The sequence below is a fragment of the Myodes glareolus genome, chromosome 2 (assembly GCF_982192425.1).
Source record: "Myodes glareolus chromosome 2, mMyoGla1.1, whole genome shotgun sequence".
Classification (NCBI taxonomy): domain Eukaryota; kingdom Metazoa; phylum Chordata; class Mammalia; order Rodentia; family Cricetidae; genus Myodes; species Myodes glareolus.
In genome coordinates, this window is record NC_142027.1 from 79,185,312 (window position 1) to 79,209,777 (window position 24,466).

Consider the following 24,466-nt stretch of genomic DNA (forward strand, 5'->3'; position numbering starts at 1 on the left):
TGGCAAAGCCAGCCAATGAAAATGATCAGACTCAGCCCCAGGATATTCACTGAAACTATTGAGAAGTAAACCAATTTTTTTTAAAAATCAGGATACTAGTTCTAAGGAAAGCGTGAGCAGAGAGCTTGCCCATTAAAGGGTTGAGCACACCAAATGCCAAGACAGATTCCCAACAACAGGGACAAAGCATCTTGCAGACACGTCTGAAGCTGTGCCTCCTCACTCCACAAGCCAATCAGTCTCTCCTTCCTCGCTTCATCTTTTTTTAAAAGTTTAAACCAATTTGATATGGGTTTCCATCAGCTGCAGCCAACGGAGACTTCGGCATGAAGTTACTGACATCGTACGCATCGCCCCCACACTTCACAAGACCAATTACAATCCGACCCCTGTGCCAGCCTCTTTAACACTAGTGACCTCTATACTTGTATCGATTAAACTTCAAGACCTGTCTTCTAACTTTGACATTTTTCAGTTTTTACATTCTGTTTTTGTCTTTGACATCTTCGATGCTCAGTATTCTCCACTCAAGAGAGGGATCTATCGTTGTTTAATTTCCTTTTGCTTTCATTCTTTCCTTCTTTTTCTTTCAAACAGTCTTCTATGCTGCTCAAGATGACCTCTAACTCTGAGCCAGCCCTAGGGAGCTGCTTCTCTCTGCTGCCCACCTACTCCCTCTCCCATGACTCTATAGTGCTGAGGTACAGAGACATGCCGCCATGCCTGGAGATACACACACACAGACACACACACACACACACAGACACACACACACACTGCTAGGGTTATAGAGACATGCCACCATGCCTGGAGATACACACACACAGAGACACACACAGACACACACAGACATACACACACACACACACACACACACAGCTAGGGTTATAGAGACATGCCACCATTCTTGGAGACACACACACACACAGACACACACATACACACGCACACAGACACACAGACACACACAGACACACACACACACACAGCTAGGGTTATAGAGACATGCCACCATGCTTGGAGACACACACACACACACACAGACACACACATACACACGCACACAGACACACAGACACACACAGACACACACACACACACACACAGCTAGGGTTATAGAGACATGCCACCATGCTTGGAGACACACACACACACACACACAGACACACACATACACACGCACACAGACACACACATACACACGCACACAGACACAGACACACACACACACACACAGCTAGGGTTATAGAGACATGCCACCATGCTTGGAGACACACAGACACACACATACACACGCACACAGACACACACAGACACACACACACACACACACAGCTAGGGTTATAGAGACATGCCACCATGCTTGGAGACACACACACACACACAGACACACACATACACACGCACACAGACACACACATACACACGCACACAGACACAGACACACACACACACAGAGCTAGGGTTATAGAGACATGCCACCATGCTTGGAGACACACAGACACACACATATACACGCACACAGACACACAGACACACACACACACACACAGCTAGGGTTATAGAGACATGCCACCATGCTTGGAGACACACAGACACACACATACACACGCACACAGACACACACACACACAGACACACACACACATAGCTAGGGTTATAGAGACATGCCACCATGCTTGAGATACACACAGACACAGACAACTGGCTACTGAGGCTCCAAGCTGTACGTCCTCATGCCTGAATGGCAAGTACTTGAGTGGTTCAGCCATCTCCCTGCCCCTCATGCTTGAATGGCAGGCACTTCATAGGCTCAGCCATCTCCCCAGCCCCTAGAGTGTCTTAAAGTGTCAACATACTCCTGCCGTGTGACGGGACTGTTCCCCTCCTACTTATTTACACACATAAATACCTGAACACAGAATAGCATTCGGAAATTTGATTTACTCTTGGAGTATACTCTTCGCATGGACTGGGAAGTTCCTTTAAATCATTGCTATTAAGCCGACCACCTTGTCTGTTAAATTGAGCACATTACAGATTCAGGTCAAGCGTCTACTTGGGCTGGAGTTTTCAGAATTGGCTGGCTGAGTTTTAGGCTGTCCAGCGTTATCCCTATAGAGACCACCTTTATGGTGTTTAGAAAAAATGTGAATGGGACATGTTTTGTTTTCAATATTGTATGAAAACAGGAAAAAATAAAACAAAGATTTAGAGAGCATACACATAAGACTTTAACACAGATGGAATGCCCAGTAAGTAAACAAATAGCTGTAGTGCGGTCAGCAGTCACGAGAACTGTTCTATTTGCGCATGTTGCAGTTTAGACATGTCGCAATGTGCCTATCAGGAGTACAAGAAGTCGTATAAGACAGTGTGCTCTTTATGACTGCTCCATTTCAAGACAGGGTCTCACACAGCCCAAGCTGTCCTCAGTGTTACCATGGAGTGATATAGATATGACAGGTTAAGGGTAGACAGAGGCTGAATTGCCCTGCCTGCCTCTATTCCCAAGAGAAGGGATTATGGCATCGCTGACATGCCTGGCTTCCTTTATGACTCCTTTGGTATAAACTTCTAGGGAGAGGGGACTGAGGTGAGGAAGTGGCTTTTGGCTAAGGAAAAGCATGGCGGAAAGGGATTCAAGAGCTCGGAGGGAACTCCCAGGGTAAGGCTTATGTTCACTACCTGATTGTGTGATGGTTTCATGGGTGAATGTTAAAAACTCTCTAATTGTACACTTTAAAGATGTGCAATTTCTTGTATGCCAATAAGCAAATGGTTCAAAATTTACATATATAGCCAACAAAAATTTCAAAATTACTGCATAATACTTCTAAATACTTTAATTTCTATTTTATTTTTAATTCTATGTATGTGTCTGTGTGTTGATATGAACACGTGCCTGAGAAGGCCAGAGACATTAGATCTCCTGGACTAGAATTATAATGAAGCTGGTTGTCACCTATTGATGTAGATGCCAGGAACTAACTTCAAGTCCTTTACAAGGAAGACTCTCAACTTCTGAGACATCGCTCCAGCTGCCACTTGAAAACATTTCTAAAGTAAACACTGAAAACAACAATGCTCGTTGTGAAAACAGATAGCAAAACAAATGTGTTATTGTCACAGCCTCAAATGTTTGAATTTGTGTATAATACGTTTTTTTCCACTTTAAGGAAAAGAAATATTTGATAGGTTAAAAACAATGACAGAAAATACATATTGAATTGTGTGATACGTAACGGGAGTTTTGAAACTTTTCAGGCTGAGGCCGTAGCTCAGTTGGCAAGTGCAAGTCCTGGGTTCGAGCCCAGCATGGTGTAGACACTCGCCTGTTGGGAGGGGGAAGCAGGAGGATGAGAAGTTTACGGTCACCTCTGGCTAGAGTTGAACAACCCAGGCTATGTGACGCTGTTTCCAAAAAGCTGTTTTCAAAAACTGCAATTACAATCCAGTACAGGCTATGTAGTTACCTTAGTGGCTGAAGGCTCACCTTTAAAATGAGATGAGCTAGAATGGCACGGAAAACAGCACATCTCATCAGATACGCTGGGTGTGCTACCCGAAGAGACTTGTTTGTCCTGTGTGTGTGCACTAGGGTGCCACAGAAGTCATATTCCTTACTCTGGTCACGGTATAAAAAGCTTTATAAATCACTATTCAGTAACATATAGTTAATACATGTCTATTTCATTCATTTTATTTACTCATTCATTCATTCATTCACTTTGCAGGGCTGGGGATGGAACGTTCCAGTAAAGCACTCTGCCACTGAACCACATCCCCAAGCCTCCTGTTATTCTTTGTGTTCATTTTACATGCCATGCCTGTTGTGTCAAACAATCTTCATTATACTGTGATCTTTTAGGGCTTCAGGTTTCTAAATTCTAGAAAAAAATAGTTGGGAAGGAATAAGGTCCTAGACATTCTTTGTAAATAACGTAGTTTACAGCTCACAAGGTACATAAGAGATAGGTTGATACTAGCTTCATTGTATGTGTAAGCAAAGTAAGGCCATGAGGAGATGGGTTCATCTACTCTAGCTGTGTCTAAATCCTGTAGTACAGTGAAAAATAGACATTTAAAATCCGACTCATTGCCCTTTCCCCTCTCCTCATCTGCACCCCATCATCTGGAGAGTAACAATTAATGACGAACTTCTTTATTCTGTGATGCTGGGATCCAAGCCCTACCCGGTGCCTTGTTCGTGCTCGGTATCCCTGTACCACCGAGCTAGCTACACGCCAGTCCTTAAAGGTGTTTTACAAAGTGAAATGTCAACAATGAAAAGACCAGTTTCTAGTATCAAAAATATTCAATAACCAAATCCAAGAACACATAAAAAAATCATCTACTATGATCAAGTTGGCTTCATCCCAGAGATGCAGGAATGGTTCAACATATGAAAATCTATTAATGTAATCCATCACATAAATAAACTGAAAGAAAAAACATATACTTATCTCATTAGATGCTAAAAAAGCATTTGACAAAATCCAACACCCCTTTATGATAAAGGTCATGGAGAGATCAGTGATTCAGTGAATGTATCTAAACATAAAAGCAATGTACAGCAGCCTGGCAATCAACATCAAATTAAATGGGGAAAAACTCAAAGTGATTCCACTAAAATCAGGAACAAGACAAAGCTGTCTACTCTTTTCATACCTTTTCAACATACTACTTGAAGTTCTAGCTAGAGCAATAAGACAACAAAAAGAGATCAAAGGGATACAAATTGGAAAGGAAGAAATCAAACTTTTGCTATTTGTAGATGATATGATTGTTTACATAAGCAACCCCAAAAATTCTACAAGGGAGCTCTTACAGCTGATACATAGTTTCAGTAATATGACAGGAGACAAGAAAAAATTCAGTAGCCCTCCTATATACAAATAAAGGGGCTGAGAAAGAAATCAGAGAAATGTCACTATCTACAACAGCCACAAATAACATAAACTATCTTGGGGTAACACTAACCAAAGGAGTGAAGGATCTGTATGACAAGAACTTTGAGTCTTTGAGGAAAGAAACTGCAGAAGCTCCGAGAAGGGAGGAGACTGGAGGAAGGCTGAAATTTGCTCCTCCCGGCCAAGACGACAGTCTGTGCTTGTGATTTGCTTGTCTTTGGCATGTGCGTGTTTGTAAAGGGAGTCAAGGCTTGTCCTTACACAAACACACCCTATCCTTGTGATGCAGTTAACTCTACCACTCCCAGTTTGCACTGCCATCCTCCTAGCAAGGGCTGGGATTAAGTCTTCCTTTTCTTTCTAAGAGAATGATCACGCCAAGCAGGGTGGTTCTAGCCAGTTACAATAAGAGGGTAGAGTGGAACTGTACAGAGGAAGAAGGTGAAGAAAACAGACAAGAAAGAGCGGGGACAATTCTGCCAGGGTAGCCCATGCCAGGTGTAGCATTGGCAAGGCACATGCTAGTACTTTCCATTTCAATGTAAGGTCACATGCATGAGGCGTGGCACTGCACTCCTGGATTCCCAGTAGTTGGGAGGCAGAGACAGGACACTCAGAAGTCCAGTGGAATCCTTGGCTACATAGTGAGTCTGAGGCTAGCTCAGACTCAATGAGACTCTGGCTCAAAAAGAAAAAATCCTTCAGGTGAGTTCACAGTATACAAATACTACAAAAAAAAAGAATTAGAAGTCTTAAATATTATAAGATACAAATGTTGAATCAGGAAGTATGGACTGTTTTTAAAATGAGCTGTATACAACTCTCCACAAATAGACTGTAACAGTGTAGAGTCACAGTCAGTACCATTGTCCTCTCCTTACTGTTGACAACAAGAGACTGAAGAAGACAGCATGCAAAAAGTCTCAAAATTAATTTTAATATTTATGCCTTAATATAATTGCACGCCATGTTCAGACAATACACTTACAACCAGGTAACACGGTCAATGGGAGAGCTCCCGGTTCTCTATTGCGCACGGTCTCCCGGACAAAACAGGGTAGTCCTGTCTTTACTAGGAATGGACAGGAACTGCTGCTGGTGGTTAAAAACTACTTCTGCCCAAGCGACCTCCGAGGTTCCAGTCTAATCTCAACAGACTGCAGGTAATGCAAGTGAGGGATGGAGAGAGCAGGTGCTCGGGAAGGGGATTCGGCACAGTGTACACATGCCCTGAAAACCATACAAGCAGGTTTCTATGGCAAAATCCATGTTCAAAGTCTCTTAACATGTGTTGGTAGCGTTCTGTAGGGACGAGTTCTAGCTCCTGGTTTCAGACTATGTTACTGGAATAGGAACATTGTAAAAGGAAAGTGAAGCTGCTATTCTAGCCGGCAATCATAATGGAAACACAGTCCCCCAGGGTCTGCTCTTTCTTCCATTAGAGACTCTTTGGTACCCCACCACATTGAAACTTCATGTGGTACCTGGCTACTGTTCTAAAATCTCTTTACACACTGCAGGTGCCCACATGAGTAAGATCTACAGTGAGAAGTGGGAAAGAGTGATACCCGACGTGGCTCCCTGAGCCTCCCCCACCTCCACACTGGCCCAGCCTCTGCCATGTAGAGGTTCATAGTATCCTAGGCAACAGAGAGCAGCACAGCAGTGTAGCCCTGGGCTGGGAGACCCCTAGGCAGGCAAGCAGAGCCGTCTGCCCAGACCATCTACCGAAGAGCCACATGACACCCAAGAGTCACGTTACAGTCTTTCTTCTTCGAGACTCTGTTACTGCAACTTATCTTGTGTACCAACTGTATCTATTGCTATGAAATGTTGTGTGATTATTTCCTAGATTACGTAAATAAGCACTGGTTATTCTAAACACTTTATGAATTAACGTCTCAGGGAATCGGGATCTGGAAGGAACCGTAAAACTGAGGCTTGAGAAAATTTTCAATTATATTTTGTCTTAAAAATCTATAAACTCACAAAATTATTAAAACATTAACTTAATGTTACGATGCTACCGAAACAACGGAGTGCAAACAACAGTAAACGAAGGCTCACACCCTGCACGGGCCCGCAGAGGTCCAACAGGCCCTGGGGAGGCACGCCAGACCTGAGGGCTTCATTTTTCATTTTCGTAAGAATGTATTCATTTTCCTTGATCTGAGAGTTCTTGGTGCTTTGCTCTTTTAAAATTTCCCCGCAGAGCCTCCATCCAGCTCCCCTGTGCTGGACAGTCACCCCTGGCCATCACTGTCTCAGTCTGCCGTGCCCTTGCTGGAGAGGAAGTGTCAGCCTGTGCTTCACTGCCTGGCACAGGCCGCCACAGAGCATATGAAGAAAGGAGCCATTTAGGGAGACATGAGGAAAAGAGTGAGGATGGGGTACCAGTAGGTTTTCTTAATGTCTTTAAATACAGAATTTGGGGGAGGATGGAATTTAAAGGAGAAAGAACACTTTACCCTCAAACACTGAAGAGAGGAGCAGGAGCAGCCACCCCCAGCCACCTCTGCTTTGCTGGCTATCAGTGTGCTCATATTCCTCATTCCGAGGCCGTCCTAAAAGGTAGAAGTGGAAGCCATTGCATAGACACTTTTGTCATGGTCCCTGTGTGTTCCTGGTCTCTACGGCAGCAAAATGAACATTAGCTTTCAACTGGACTCCCCGCCATCCAGACCCAATTTTCACAGCCCCTCCCCTGACAATGCAGGTGTGTCCCAGGTCCACTGTGGTGGTGACTTGCTTGCTTCTGTCCTGAATGGACTTCAGCCAAAGCCCACTTAACTTCAACGGGAAGACTGCAATCCAGAAACAAGTATGCTAAAACCTGGGAGATAGTATCAGAACTGAAAATCAGCAAAGCATGGCCCCACTGGACACCACTCTGGACGGAAGCACTGACCTGAAAAAGACTCCACACCTGTAGCATATTTTCAGTCTATTAAATTACTCAGGGCTTTGTACTAGGTGTGTATCTTTGAAATGTGTATCCTCTTCTGCTCAAAGATTGAGTTCAGACTCCGGAAGCAACATAACAGAGTCAGGTGTGGGTGTGTGGATGCTTTTAACCTTAGTACTGAGGTGAGCGGAAGCACGAGGATGGCGGAAGGGCTTGCCAGTCACTAGCTTAGTTCGGCCTCAGCGAGAGGCCCTGTCTCAAAGGAGTAATGAGGCCACCCAAAGCCACCCTCTGGTCTCCACGTACACGCACTAGCCTGTGTACATACCCACCCCCACTCATGCACACACGCACAGTCGCGCATCACAAGAAAAGCTGTGACTCCTGAAGTTTGAGTGTATGCTCCCCAGGGCATCTGCTGGTGCTTACTGCTTAGCTGGGCCACCAAACAGTCACAGATCATGCCACGTTTGCATTTCTGGGTCCGCTCCACAGGCTTCTACATGTAAGGCAAGTATCTTTACATGCCTTACACATGCCTCATTGCATTCTAAACCCAGGGAGAGACTCCATTGTTGCTACCAACTGCAAACCTGATAAATATTCTTGAAATCTTTCACATTTGAAAGGGGAAGTGCAATGTGCTAATATTACCTGAGACTCACTGCCAGAGAAGAAATGATTATTATTATTAGCAAAGCTAAATTATCCTAGAATTCCGGGTGATGGCTGATAAGGCAATATGCAAACACTAGAGTAAGAGCTTACTAGAGCAAGCTGCACAGAACAGCCTTAAATGGCTTGGCTAGGAGACACCGGTACAATCTCTGGTCTACCATCCAGGCAGAAACACGACTGCGCTCTTCTGCACTGAGGAAAACTCAGTTCAAAGCTATCAGAAAAATGAAGTCAAAACCACACTTCAGCGCATGCACGCGTCCCTCTCTGTCTGTAGCTCTGTCCTCACATGCCTACGGCTGTGGCTTTCCCACCTCGATGGCTGTACCTTTCCTGGACTGTATATCTGATGGCCTGAGACTGAAGGGAAGGAGGAAGAAGGAGGCATTTGCTTTCTCTGCCTGCCAGAGCTGCCTCTCGGGATCAGCACCAGGCCCGAAGCAACTGACAACCACACACGGAGCCCAGGGATCATTTGCATGGAACCACACAGGAGTCTGTTAGAGCAGCCAAGGAAACTGGACTCCTGCAGGGTTGAAAAGAGTCTGGGTCGGTATGTTACAAGGGGTGGTGGTAACTATACATGAAGGAGAAAGCTTATTTGGAAGAATTTACAAAATTGACAAAATGTTAAAAAAAATTGTACAATTGTGAGTTTAAGAATCATTAAGATAAAGAGATAAATTGAGAGGGTAGGGTGGTGGGAAGGATCTGGGAAGAATTGGGGGGACAGGAAAACATGATTAAGATATATTATATGAAGAAATTGTTAATTAAAAAATGAAAATAATCAGTACAGTAGGCAAATGTAGGAATGAGATGGAAGAGAAGACTCACCTAGCAGTTAAGTCAGGAATGAAAAGACACAAGGCTCATAAGAAAAACGTTCAATTTGAGCAGTAATTAAAGAAATGGAAACAGCCAGATACCTCTTTCTGCTTGCAAAGTGGCTGAGCTCATGCTGTTTTACTGTGCTCATATGGCAGCAGCCTACCTTTGGAAGCCTAAGCAAACAGGCGTTCACAGGGCGCCAAGAGCAGTAGGCCAAAGTGAGAATACCTTTTAAGGAACTTAAAGGAATACTGCTATTGTTCTGAGATTGCATCTCATGTTTCCCAGGCTGGCCTCAAATAGCCGCACGGCCTGGGGTGACCCTGGATTCCTGAAAGAAGAGACTGGAGGGAGTGATTACTGAATGGCTGACCACATTCCCAGCTGGTGCGACATGGTACCTACTGCCATGCGTGACACAGAGCGTCTCTGCCTCTCCACACTCTCTGGCAGATACGAGGCATAGCATCTGCCCACCAACACCTGCAGCAGGGACAGAAGTAATGGTGGCATTCTTGAACATGTCATGCACTGTATTAAACAGAATCCGGTGACAGAAAGCACGTGGGAAGTACCTCATAGTGATTTACTGAGTAAGTGAGTAAATGCCCATTGGGGTGAATTGGGGTCTAGCGCATTGGGGTACTGAAGGTCCTCTGTCCTTCAGTACAAGCAGGACTTGCTCCTCTCAACAGGGCTAGTAAAGGTGCTGGGGTGATCGCGACTATGTGCACATAATTATGTGACTGTCATAAAACCATGGCACCTGTCTCTTATGGGAGCTATGAGGAAGCATGTGACCATGTTGGGGAATTCCACATGTCAGGGAAGTGTGGGTGACCTCCATGCACTCAGGGAAGACTCCCTCACCTGGCAGGGGAAAAGGAGGTGGGGGGGGTAGACGCTCTCAGTCTGATAACAATGACCCACAGTCACAGGAATGGAATGTTTTACCTACCACAAGTCCCCTAGTTATGGGCAAAGGAACTCAACCCTGGCAACAGTCTTCACTGAGGCTATAGGAACACCTAAGGGCAGGACAGAGCTAGGTCATGCCCCATAAGTGAGGCAATAAATGAATATTTTTCAAGTTAGTGATTTTGTGATGATGTCATTATTCAGGAAGAGAAAACTGGTGTACACACAGAATTTCACAGCATCCCAACTACAGGCAACCTGGTTCACACCTGTAGAAAGCATCTAAATCCCTTGAGGTACACTTAATAAAGATTTAACAGCATAGTGCTTTGCTCCTTTTAATACAAATAACAGAAATACATAACAAACATTCTGCCTGGTGGTGCAGGTCTACCTGGGCTAGAACCTGAAGTCAGTTGTAGTGGTCACTTCCGGCACTGCCAACGAGGAAGAATGGTGGAGAAAATGTCAGAGACACAGCCTCTGGCTCAATCTACTCTGCCCCGTCTGCTGTTACTTTAAGGTTTCTAGCTCAGGTGGACCTGAGTCATCAGGCAGGATGTTTGTTATGAGTTTCTATTATTCCTATAAAAGGAGTACTGTACCAGCCATTTACAATGTAGACGCCATCAACAGCAATGCTGAAAGTCCACGACCATCCTCTCCTGCTCACTTCAGCTGTCCGAGACTGAGATGACCAGGCTCCTCGGCTACATGCTTTGGCTGGGCCACTGCAGTAAGCCTGGGCTTCCGCCTCCGAAACCAGGAGCCAGAGCAGACCTGTTCTTTAGGGTCCTCAGCTGCAGTGGAAGGAAGTTCACTAACAGAGCGACCTTATTTGGAAACAGCATTAGTTCAGCAAACAGAACATCATACAGGATAAGCTGGCTCCTAAACCCAGTACTTCGTGTTCTCATGAGGAGAGAACACACACCTGAGCCCTGATGTTCCTTACAATGCTCAGGGCATACATGTCAAGTCATTCCTCATTCATCCTGCCACTCCTCTTGGTCACTCTGGGCCCTGAGCCTCCTTCCAGCAAACCACCCTACGTGACGCTGCTCTCGCTTCTCCCAAGGGCCCTTCACCCTCTTCTTGAATTTGGAGAGTTGTCCGATAATCTATTAAGTATAATAAGCTATTAATGAATGTAAACTGTAGACTTTATTCCAGACTTTATTTTGTACTTAGAAAGTCTTTGATAAACGTGTAATTTACATACTAGAAAGCCTGCTCTCACACACTGAGTAAAATAAGTGTTGACCCTGTAACTATCACCAAAAGCCATTTCTTTGACATTTCTCTCATTTCTAGAATTCCCTGGTGCAGCTTTCTAATACAATAATGTGTTTTTCCTCAACAAGATGCTTAGATTTTTTTAAATTAAGGGTCACAACACAATCATAACCTTCACCAAATTGCTGTTTGTTTTGAGACAGGGGCTCACAATGTAGCCCAGGCTAGCCTTGGACCAAGCTCATGGTTGCTCTGCCTCCATCTCCTGAGCGGTGGGATTTCACACACATAACCATCACACCCGCAACACCACTGATTTTAACAGTGCTCTGCACAGGTCCAGGCCGCCCGAGCATGTTTCTGGTTCTATAATACTCTGCAGAGCAAGGACAATCTGCATTCTTGCTTTCTAGTAGAATATATTAATATATAAAATATGGGTTTAATTATGGCATTTTATATGTGTATACAATGTATATTTACCATTTACAATATTTTATTTTAAAGTTTTATATCTATGCACCTATGTCTGCACACTATCTATGTGCAGGGCCCAAGGAGACCAGGGGAGGGCACCAGAACCCTTGAAACTAGAGTTGCAGACAGTTGTGAACTACCATATGTGAGATGGGAACAAAATCTGGGTCCTCTCCAAAAGCATCCGGTGCTCTTAACCACTAAGCATCTCTCCAGCTCCAATACATTTTCAGGCCAGTGTCACTGTTCTCCCTCCCTCTTCCTGCGCAGTCACGTGTGGCCCATCACTGCTCTTGCTCTATACAGGCAACTGAGCAGCTGCTGCAGAGACCTCATGGGCCCGAGCCCACAGTATTGTTTATCTGGTCCTCTACTGAGCAAGCTGCCAAGTCTCTGCTGTAAGGTTGCAGTTCATATTAGCATGGATCAAATACTCTATCTCCACATATTCTAATTCAGTTAGGTCTTAGGTGGAACACCTGGGAACTTCATCTGGAATAAGATCTCAGCTAATGCCACTGCTTGTACCAACAGAGCACATTTTGAGAATCAGTTTTCAATGTATTACCATCATTGCATTTCTGCATTCTTTGTGTTTTTGATACATATATTTCATTTTTAACATGCTTTTAGCCCTGTTAAAAGTTATTCTAAAGGCAGGTGGATCTCTGAGTTCAAGGCTAGCCTGGTCTACAAGAGCTAGTTCTAGGACAGGCACCAAAGCTACTGAGAAACCCTGTCTCGAAAAAAAAAAAAGTTACTCTAAATTAAACAGGTTATAATTTTTTTTTAAGAAATTAATACCTAGTAAAACCTTTTGGTGAACAGTTCTACATGTGTGGGTGTATGTTTCCATGGGCGCACATGCACCTGTGAGGACAACGTAGGTGCCATCTACCTCCTTTATGATAAGGTCTCTCATTGGCCCAGAGCTCACCAATTAGGCTACACTGGATGACCAATGAGCCTCAGGGATCCTCCTGTCTCTATGGCCTCTCTCTAATCCTGTGATTGCAACTGTGTGACACCATAATCCTACACTTTTATATGGGTTCTAGGACTCACTTTGTATGGGTTCAGGCAAGCACTCTGAACTACCAGGACCCCTATCCCAGTGTTAAGATTTTAACTTATATACCAATTTGTAACTGCCATCATAATAATGCCCTCTGTTAAAGGCACGCAGGAAGGGGAAGAATGGACAAATGGGGAAATTGACAACAGACAGCAAAGTATAAGGAAAACTATGAAGAAATGTTAGAAATCAAAGATGAATTATCAAGCTGAAAGATTTATACTACAGAACAAAGGTAACTTCTGCACTGTGTTGGAAGATGTTCATAGCATCTGATTATTCAGAAAACCAGCCCTGTTAATAATCACCTATATGTTGACAATTCCCCAGGGGCTAATAACTGTGTCTAATGCATCTGTCCTATTTCTTTTTGAAGGTTTATATTTATTTGTGTGTCTATGTGGATGCACGCTATCTGCGTGCATGCTCAGAGAGCACCACACCCTCTGGAGCTGGCATTAGAGGAGTTGTGAGCTGGAAACCTAAAAGGGGTCCTCTAGAAGGGCTGTGACTGCTCCTATCTGCTGAGCTGTCTCCCCAGAGGCCCCACCCCTTTTCCTATGTTCCTGAAGTCATTGTTTGGCATCTTGGTTCTTGAGCCTTTTCCAGAAGAAAATGTTCTGGCAAATTCTCCCTGCAGCTTCTTGAAGCAGCCATGTAAGCCTCTTGCTTTCCACGACTATAGATTTTATTAGCTAATTACTTTCCAGAGAACAGATTGTGTGGGTAGCCTTTCTTTGTGTGTATATGTGTGTGTGTGTGTGTGTGTGTGTGCACGCGCACACGCGCGTGCATGTGTGCACACTCCCCACGCGTGTGTGTGCACATGCCTTGAAGCCAGACAACAGTATAGGCTGTCCTCTTCTACCACCTATTCCTTTGAGGAAGGATCTCGTCCAAATCTGGAGCTCATCCTGGGTGAGGCTAGAAACCAGCAAGCCCCAGTGATCCCGTCTCTGTCCTAGAGCTGGGCTTAGAGGCACTGCAGGGACACCTGACTAGATACAATGGGTGCTGGGGTCTAAATACCTGGTCCAGGCACTGAGCTCTCTCCAAGCCTCAGACAGTACTTTCTTTGTTTGGATGGGTTTAGTCTTGGTCCCTGGGGACTGAGCCTAGGGACCTTGCACACACTAAGCAGACACGTCACCATTGAATCACACACCCTCAGGTCAAGTGACTGTTGTACTTTTCCCTTGGTGAGCTTGTTACCTAGTCTATGATTCCCTTGTTTTATGGAGCCTGGGAGAGAAAAGTTTCCTGGATATTTGACAGCCACTGGGCTTCCACTTCTCCCACCATATACTCAATTCCAAAAGCTGGAAGGACAAGGGGTGACAGCCTGGAGTGGGATTCAATTGTTCCTACCCTCCCTAGTGATCGTAAGAAAGGCTAGGAGCTGGGTGTGGTGGCACATGTCTTTAATCCCAGCACTTGGGAAACTTAGGCTGGGGAATCTCTGTGAGCTCAAGGCTAGCCTGGTCTACATACTGAGTTCCCATACAGCCAGGGCTATGTAGAGAGACCCTACCCCACCCCCAAAACAAAACAGCTAGGGCTGCTTGGGAGAGAAGCATTACTAAGGGCTGGGCTGGGAGAAACCCTCTGAAGCGTCTGGCAGCCCCGAAGCCCTGTCCTGTGTGCCCTTCTACCTCGCATCTGCTCTTAATGCCAGCCCCAAATTGGTTTTCAAGTTCCAAAGTGTCTTCTGTGTGGCCACTGTGCCTCTGCCTGTTTGTTCAAGTGTTTTTTCTGACCCGCTGAAAAAGGTGTGTTTACTCTGTATTGTATGCATTCAGACGTAGGGAAGGGGTTGGCCTATGCTTCCCAGGTGTCCCATAATTGTCTTTGATGTCCGTAGAATATCTTGTGTAAACTGCTTCTGCTAAGTCTGTGTTGCCAGTGTGTTTTGAAATTAGTCTCACAAGACTGGTCATACCACTTTGCTATGGAAACCACTCTTACAATACAGCACTCAAGATGTACTCTTTAAACATATGGCTGAAGTAGTGACTACCTGGTTCCAGTGACATTGACTGCTTCATGAGGAAGGCAGAGTGAGGCATTATTACCCCATTTTCCAGAGTAAAGAAGTGAGGAAACAGAGGCCGCACATGAGGAAGTGCCTTGGACGGAGTCTGATGTGTGAGTGTTTACACGCACACACACACATAAGCAATTCAAGCAATGCATATGTATGCATATATACATACTGTTTTTGAGCAGGGGAGGCTTGTTTACTCCCGAGAAACATTTCCATATCTTACTGTCAGTTTTCCATATTCAGGAACAGCGGTTCTCTATTATAGTGGTCCAATTTTGCTTTGTGAAACAGGGTCTTGTTATATAGTCCAGGCCCACGACGAATGCTAGGATTACAAACATGCTCTGTGATTCTAGCTTGGCCATTTCAAGTTATTTGAAAGTACAAAACTTTCAAAATACAATTTTAAAAATACAAGCCAGAGTGCTGGGCACGGTGGCTCCTCACTGTAAGCCCAGCACTGGAGAAGACAAGACACACAGACTGCGGCAAGGTGAGCCTGAGCCACACAGGGAGTTCCAGGCTGGCCTGGGAACATCGCAGGAGCTGGGAGGAGAGGGAAGAATGTGACAGCGGGATGGCAGGAAGGAGGGCTGTGACCTGCTGCCTTCTGGCCGGGGTACGGCCAGTGCAACCGTGAACTCGTGGCAGCTGTGGTGCCTGCGCGGAGTAGAGACAGGGGTCTCTCAGTAGTCGGTGATAGGTTAGGGAGGGGCTCACACGTCCCTCCTCCTGGGAAACTACTGACAAGTGATGGATGCTGGGGGAAGGAGAGTCAGTATCTTCCGTGGTAGCCACATGTGACCCTAGTAGGCATCAATGGACAGCTCCACATTGCACATGCTCGGCGACAATCCTTGTTAAACTCAATGGGTCACAAAACAAAAGACATGAAGGGAGAAAGTTGAAGGGGAAGGAATGAGAGAGGATCAGAGTTATTAGAATGCAATATATGTATGAAAATGCCAGACTAAATTCAATAGAAAACCAAAAACAGCAAACCAAACGATGACAAGTCTGCCTGGAGCTATTAAAAACAATGCTATGCCCTTAAGCCTTATTCCCTTCTGTCATCGCTGACTTACAAACTGCTTTAATTTCTAAGATCTCATCCCCTGAAGGAGAGGAGCTATGGGTGAAGAGAGGTTAAGGTAGTTTGTCTTTGGTTTCTCTCTTTTCTACTCCTCTACCTCCTTCTTGTATAGAAAGAAGACAAATGAGCCGGGCGGTGGTGGTGCAGGCCTTTAATCCCAGCACTTGGGAGGCAGAGACGGGAGGATCTCTGTGAGTTCGAGGCCAGCCTACAAGAGCTAGTTCTAGGACAGGAACTAAGACTACAGAGAAACCCTGTCTCGAAAAACAAAACGAAACAAAACAAAAGAAAGAAGAAAAAAAAGACAAATGACAGTTCATCCTCCACAGAACTCCAACCCATGGCCCGCAAGAGTAGGAAGAACTAGATCAGTGGTGACTCAAACACCAGGCGCTATGGAAACCAAGAACATACACAGCTGTCAGTCTGAATGGAGGCTTGTAAGCAACCGGAAGCTTCAGCTGTGAGAATTCAGCAGTCAAGGAGAAGCAAAGAGTTCAGGTCTGGAGAGAAAGGACAGTGAGAGGGCGGGCCAAGGTCAGTCAGACCAAGGCTCCATCCAGGTGGAAGAAAATGATCCTGAGGTTGCTCTTGGAAATGCTACCCGACTCTATTGTAGAAACATTAACATATTAAAGACCGCCCCCCATTCCTCTATCAATGCACGACCACATTTCTTTTTACATAGTTCTTTAAGAAAACTTTCCCTCAAGATTGCAAAACATTTTCCTTTATTTTCTTCCCACAGCTTTGAGGTTGTATCTGTGACCAACATGTGTTTATCTGTGTGTGTGGAATGCTTTTTCCTCTGGCTCAGCACAGAGTAGGTGGGGGTACTTCACACACACACACACACACACACACACACACACACACACACACACACTTTTTAAAAATTAGTGAATTTTAAAAAGAGAAAAGATCTGGAGATCTGGTGTGAACACACTACTTCTAAGCTGTTCATTTAAAGCTGTTATTGCCAGGCAGTGGTGGCGCACGCCTTTAATCCCAGCACTCAGGAGGCAGAGGCAGGGGGATCTCTGTGAGTTCGAGGCCAGCCTGGTCTACAAGAGCTAGTTCCAGAACAGGCCCCAAAGCTACACAGAGAAACCCTGTCTTGAAAAAACAGAGGGAGGGAAGGAGGGAGAGAGAGAGAGAAAGAGAGAGAGAGGGGAGAAACAAAACATGGAGAAGGACACATGGGGAAACAAGGCAGCAGTTCAGGACTCTAACGAGAACCAAAGTGCCCTGGATAGGGGCTGGCTGCAGTCAAACTTTTCAGCATGGAGCTTTTTATGCTCTGGTCTTAGAATCATGTGACTCTATCAATTATTAAAAAAAGAATCCCTATCTTTAGAATAAATTTTGATGACAGCACGTGACATTAATCTACTCATACAACTATTTCCCAGGCATCTGTTATCTGAGAAGTGGGCACTACCTTAGCCTGGTGATCCAGCATTGAGAGAAGATAAAGTTCTTGCCTCTTAACACCTACAGCCTATGAAGAAAGACCAAATATATACATATTTAGACATACACACATATATGTACACTTTCATATTTATAAAATGATGTCCTGCTGAATGTTAAAAGCAAACAAACAGCAAACCAAGGCAAAGGGAAAAGTGATGTGGAGCACAGTGGTGGGGCAGTACCTGCAGTCTAGAAGGCCTGGTAGGGGAAAGTGCTGATGGCAGTGGAAGAGAAAGCCTGGGAAAAGAGCTCCCCAGGCAGCGAAGGCCCTGAGGGAGGAAGAGGCTATATGTTTCCAAGAATCAGCAAATGCATGTATGTAGCTGGAGGGAACTGAAGACAAGAGCAGTGGGTACAAACATGCTCGGGAGTCAGACCAAGTCACCTTGTGGGGTGCAGCAAGGGTGTGGATGCTAGGTGTCTTGTAGAAATGGATAGGTGGCTTGCAGAGGTGTCTGAAAATTTTCAAAGGACCTTGGCTTTTAAAAGTTACCAAAGGATTTTGGTTAAGATTCAGAAGTCAACACCTGTTTGGCCTTCCAGGTGACTAAAAGTCTGAATATTTCAAATGCAGTCAGGAAACAGCGGCTTCCCCGGTGACCGAGTCACATATCCCTCTGGCTTCTTTCCAAAGACGTCCACTCCCTCCCTAGTCTTGCTTCACGAATCAACAACCAGCCAAATAACTTCACCCAACACAGTTTCCTGCCTTAAGGAAGTAACTGGTCAGGCCCCTAGGATCACTGAGATCCAGCAGTCTAAAGAAAGGATGGACAGTTCTCACTTTACTGCAGTGAACCTGCTGGGAACAATGTGTCCTGAGCTCTTGTCCCCCCAGTACCAGCGTCTGGGTCCCACTCAGCACACAGCAGTAAGAAGCGAGCTGGGAAATAAACCGTCCCTAAGGTCTGAACACCGGGAAACGCAGTGAACTTCTACATAAACAGCCTCAGCACTCACCAATGTGTGATACTGGCCAGGAGCTAGCCTTTAACTCATGCATTAACTATGTCAAACTTTGGGTTCATATTCAAAATCATACAACTGTCATGCCTCAATTTTTTAAATCCACTGTAGTAGAAGGAAAATAGAAAACACCAACCCTTGCAACACCAGATACAGCTGTAACATCCCTGTAGCTACACGCGAGAAGCCAGCGCGTTTACATAATGTGCAGCTCTAGGGATCCTAATCTCGCGACGAGGACAGGAGAGCACCACCAATTTCATATATGGGGCTTATTTTATATACTCTTGGTCTGGGATTCCACCTGACAAATCAGGACACATGTCAAAATCTTAAAAATATTTCTCTCAGGTCACATTAAGTTTCTCGGGACACTGGCGCCCACTTCATTCTGCTGCTCCTAAGTCTAGGACCCCAACATTTTGTTCCATTTTAAGCACTACTTTCTTTGCTCTCCCTCAATCACTCAGGGTGCTATCTGCTGCCACGGTCTTACGCAGCTGCAGGGAACACGGGGAGAAGCGAGCACAGATCTGCGACCACTCCACCTCCACTGCCATCTGCTTCCCACTGCAGACGCCGCCACAAGACACAATCAGGAGCTATTGGAGTAGACTACTTGCTTCGGAATTTTATGGCTTCTCTTCATTTTAAAGAACAAAACTATTTGCAAAACGCTGAATCGTCCTAAGTAGTAGAGAAGACACATGCAGAACTTGATTTAATCTTATGTAAATTGTTCTTGCAAATCTTCGATGTTAAAATGCCACCAAAGTTAAAAAACAAAGCACTACTCACAGCACACTGGGGTCCGGACACACGGCATGAAACTACTGCCGTCAGCTACTCCCTGAGGTCCGGACAGACGGCATGAGACTACTGCAGTCAGCTACTCCCTCCGGTTAAACTTTGTCCCCTGCCTGGCTGTTTCTGGATCGAGTTCACAGATACACGTTTGCAGCGGCCTTAGAAGCTACCGCCTGACAAGCAGGTAGGAGGGTTTGTTCTTTAACTCCTGCCTGTCAGCAACATCCCAAAGGTCAAGTTCAACGTGTTTAAAGAGACAAATGTAATGAAGGCCCGGGAAAGCCTGAAAATGTGCTCATTCCTCGTGGCAGGGCTTGGGTCTCATAGGATATCTTTTCCATGTGTTACAGGGTGGGAAGAGTCCAGTCCTCAGAGCTTCACGTATCTTGATTCTTATTTAATCGGAGTTCCTCCTAGTTGGAATCAATACATTGTGCAGCCACAGCAGGGAGCTGAAGCTTGGTTCTCTGCTGGCACCCGGCTCACTCTGCCCACCTCTTTTCCTGGTGAAGTAACGCAGGAATCCTTGTAAATTTAATAGGGAGTTTTTGACACTCAAACCATCTGTTTTCAGAATTTGATGCTGCTTCTCTGGCTGGAGGCTTCCGCTCCTTTGCAGTTCGCGCCAGGAGCCTCCGCACTGCAGCCATCTACTGCGGGCTAAATGCACTAATGACTCTGGGAACATTGTAGTATTGTCTTCCAGGAAATACATGTTGGATCATCTTCAGTTTTTCTGTCCGATTCTCTGTGTGTAACTTGACTTCCTCACATTCTGGTGACTCTCTCCAATGAGTAGAATGATATGTCCCCATCATCAAAACCAGTGAAAGTTACTTTACACAAGGGATGTTGTACATGTGATTGAGTTTAAGGATGTTGAAATGAGGACATTATTCAGATAGGGCCAATCTAAAACAAAACCCTTCTCAACTGTGGTCAGAGAGTTACTAGGAAGACTCCACTAGTTCCTGCTTGCTTAAAGGTGGAAAAAGGCACAACCTAAGGGTGTGAGTGGACTTTGAAGCTAGAAGAAGCAAGCAAGTAAGCAAACACACAAAAACAAAACAAAAGAAACAAACTTTCCTCCAAAGCACCCCAGGAATGATCAAAGTACTGAAAAGCAATAGGTTTGAGCCCAGGCAGACCCATGTTGAACCATCATTTGTAGTCTTGATTTATTTTTTAAATTATGCATATACATGTGTGCCCATGAGGGATATGTGCTTGTGGATGTAGGTGCCCTGGAAGGCAGATGCACCAGATGCCCTGGGACTGGACTGGCAGGTGGCTGTGAGCCAGCTGCCACGGGAGCAAACAAACCAGGTACCTCTGCAAGAGCAGAGGGTGTTCTTAGCCACTGAGCCAGCTCTCTAGCTCCCTAATTAGGAGTCACTTAAACAACAGTTTGTGATTTTTGTAGGGTGGCAAAATAACAAAGATACTTTAAGTTCCGCATGGTCCCTTTAAAGCATAATATTCAAGGCCGAATAAAATAGTCTAAGAGGGCCAATAAAGAAAAAGAAATCAAATCCCTTGGTCTGGAGCTAAACACTTACTGTTTTTGTTTTGTTTTGTTTTGTTTTTGAGACAGGGTTTCCCTGTGTAACATTCCTAGCTGTCCTGGAACTAGCTCTTGTAGACCAAGCTGGCCTTGAACTCACAGGGATTCACCTGCCTCTGTCTCCTGAGTGCATGGATTAAAGGCATGTGCCACCATGGCCTGGCCTGTTTTTGATTCTCAACTTAGTAGAGGCCCATCTTTGTCACATAAGCTGTATAGCACCAGGTACCCGACTTTCCTTTAATTTTTCCCTTCCCTGTGCTGCTGTCAAACACACAAACTGTCTCTGTGTGAACGCTGCTCTAGCTACAGTTGAGAGAAGAATCAGGGAATATATGAAGACACTGTAGTGTTTGAAGGAGAATGGCCCCACAGGCTCACAGATGTAAACGCTTGCTCACCAGAGAGCGGCACTACTGGAAAGGATTAGGAGGTGTGGCCTTGTTAGAGGAAGTGTGTCGCTGGAGGTGCTTTGAGGTTTGAAAGAGACTAAGCCAGGTCCAGGTGAGTCCCTCTCTCTTCCTGCTCCCTGCGAGTCTGGATGCAGAGCTCTCAGCTAATTCTCCACCACTCTGTCTGCCTGCTGCCTGCTTCCCTCCATGATGATAATGGGCTACCTCTGAAACTAAACGTAAGCCCCAATTATATGCTTTCTTTTGTAAGAGTTGCCTGGGTCATGGTGCCTCTTCACAGCAATAGAACAGTGACTAAGAGACACTCAACTTCATTCAGCATAAGAGAAATGAAAAAAGAGAACGACATCATCTTAATCTACATTTTAACTTTAATTTGACAAAACTCAAAATGTTGTATAAGACACAATGCTGATGGATAAACTCTGACAAACAAGCAGACAAATGAGGACCATGCAGAGAGGCTCTTTCATCAGGATCTGTGATATAGATATCTAACGGGATGGAGTGAAGGACACGGATCCTGAGGGACTGGTAAATGCGGTTACTGTGCAGATAGCTAATGGTACGGAGTGAAAAGCAAGGTGACGGGTTACACATGAAGAATAAGCAAGCTACACTAATTTCAAACACCTATGTAGAGAAATCTCTCTCAATGCAATTGTGTGCACACATGTGCATGCACAAGGGCACTGCTGAAGCAGGGTGTGCATGTCTGCATGCGCCTCTCAGGAAGGATATTTATGGAAACAGACACAGCAGGCACACCCTAGGGGAGCTGCGGCCCAAGGTGGAAGACACATGCAATCCTCTTATGCTTTGAAATTTTTGACCAAAGCTGATAATACCAATGTGAAGATAAGCTAAATGCAGCATGGCACCCAGATTATATGCTGAAAGAGAAAAATTCAGTACTTGAAAAGTTTTGTAAAAACCAAATGAGGGCGGGATTTCAGATAATAATCATATTAATTTCTTAATTTTGACAACTAAGTTAAGACCACAAGAGATGCTTACATGAGAAACTGGGTGAAAGTTATGTTGGAGTTTTTTGTACTGTCTTTGTGACTTTTCTGTACATCTAAAAAAATCAATCAAAAATTAAGCTTTATTAAAGTAATACAAAAGCTTTGCTTGGTGTAGTTTGCTCTGGTTTGAGACAGAGTGATCACGTAGTTCAGGTTGGCCTTGAACTCGGGCAAGCTTCTGCCTCAGCATCGTGAGTGCTAGGATTACAAGCCTGAGCCATTTCACCCATCTTTAAACAGACATTTTAAACATTACCCGGGCAGTTTGGGAGGGGGTGGTGCAGAGTGGCTTGGAGAAAGGAGAAAGCATCAAAGAGGCAAGACGAGAAGTTGTGGGAGTAATCTTGCCATGAGGAGATGAGGGCTTATGTTAAGATAACAGTCACGAGACTGTCTGCTTAGCACAAGACATTTTGAAAGAAAGCAATAAGGATGTTTGCCATAGCAGAGAAAAACCAAACATTTTAGTGACAAGTGATGGAAATCACAGGAGACAGGGCAAGATTAATTTCAGGCTGGTGAGATGGTTTAGCAAGTAAAGGTGCTTGCTGTTAGCAACTCTGCTTGTTACCCAATCCCATGCGGTAGAGAGAGAGGACCAACTCTCTAGTGATCAGACAAACTCCACACACACACTGTGGCACATGTGCATCCCCCCCTCCAAATAACTGCATGTAAAAAAAATCACTAAATTCATTAATTCAACAACTCTTTGTTGGTACTCACTATACCAGGCACTGTGTATGGCACTGGGAACATGAGTTTGTAAACCCAGAGTGTACAGTAACCCTAAAATGTTCTGGCGACAATAACCAAAAGGCATCTGGTGACTTGCGGTAAGATAAGGGTTCAGACAAGGAGAAAATAGAGGACAGAAAGTGGATGCTGAGTCAAGGGACATAAAAGGTCAGGGACAAGAGTGGCAGCAATGGAGGCAAGGAAGTGGGCAAAGGCTTGGGAAAACATGGGGATAGCACGGGAACATGATACAAGGACCAGGGAGTGCACGGTCTGAGAACAAGACACTCAAGAGACCTCCGGACCCTGGTGTAAAAGACGGGGGAGGGGGGCACTAGCGCAAAGGACAACCAAAGACCTCCTTTGGGAATGGACGGCACCCATGGTCCTGCCTATGACTCACGTGTGCTTGCTTCGTGCTGTTCCCAGGAGAACACTCTCAGTTTCTATTTGGGGATACTTGGGCACAAACCTGAGACACACTCATCAGACAGACAGAGCAGCCATGTTGGAATATGCTCCTGCTTTTAAAGTGTGAGATTCCTAGAATTTTAAAGATAAATATGAATTGTGGCTTCACTTGGCAAATTACAAAATATATTTCACATCCAAAGAAGAAAAACTAAAAATGAAGTCTTAACCTGATGCCATCCGCCATTATTTCTCTGCTAATCTGACCATTCACTGTCTGTCCTATGTGCCCGTGGCCCTGGTCACGCACTTGCAGTGAAGCCAGTGTTTAGTCGGTAGGATCTGACGACAGCAAGTCAGAGTTCTAACTCACGTCTGTGCGTAAGACTATGGGATACACACATACCTGTGGGTGACTGTGTGCCAGTTGCGCACCATGGGTGTCTGTGTCACCAGAAGAGTTGGGGACTGTGCTTCAAATTCTAAATTATCTCAACTACAACTACAACCATGTTTTTTTTTTGTATGATAAACAGGATACAAAGAAAATGGAAAAGCAGTTTTCATCCCTAATTTTCTACCAATTAAAATAAAATACTATTTCAGCATTAAATCCTCATACGTAAGGATAATTACTGGCTCCAATCATTGGAAGCTTCCTCTCCTGGCTACAGGGTATTCTCGCCTAGCAAAGACTCAGTTTAAACCTTCATGTGAGAAGGCAAGAAAGCAGTAAGCACACAAGCAGTGTACAAGGGTTTCTAGAAAATATCATCAAAAACTAGGCCAAATAATAATTTCTCTAAAACATCATCTGGCTTAGTTACTGAGTGAAACAAGTCATATTATCAATACTGTGATGTAACCCTGATCAAACTCAGCTGCAGAGACGC

At 44.8% G+C, this 24,466-nt stretch overlaps 1 protein-coding gene and 1 long non-coding RNA gene across 4 annotated transcripts in view; one reads left to right on the top strand and one right to left on the bottom strand.

Moving 5' to 3' along the window:
* The window catches only part of Map3k13 (mitogen-activated protein kinase kinase kinase 13), a 161,515-nt gene that overhangs the window by 111,276 nt on the left and 25,773 nt on the right, over nt 1-24,466 (bottom strand). Inside the window, exon 1 of one of the 2 annotated variants that reach the window (XM_048453825.3) lies at nt 19,411-19,564. The exons of the other annotated variant lie outside the window; for it this stretch is intronic. The gene's annotated coding sequence lies outside the window, so the exon portion shown is untranslated. Of the gene's footprint in view, nt 1-19,410; nt 19,565-24,466 lie in introns of those variants that run through there. 2 annotated transcript variants of the gene reach the window in all.
* On the top strand, nt 2,376-22,528 carry LOC146895588 (uncharacterized). 2 transcript variants are annotated; one of them, XR_015000529.2, is made up of 3 exons: nt 2,376-2,668; nt 9,616-9,920; nt 19,083-22,528. It is a non-coding gene; the product is annotated as an uncharacterized LOC146895588 (long non-coding RNA). The 2 variants fall into 2 exon arrangements; XR_015736772.1 differs by lacking the exon at nt 2,376-2,668 and adding an exon at nt 8,428-9,045.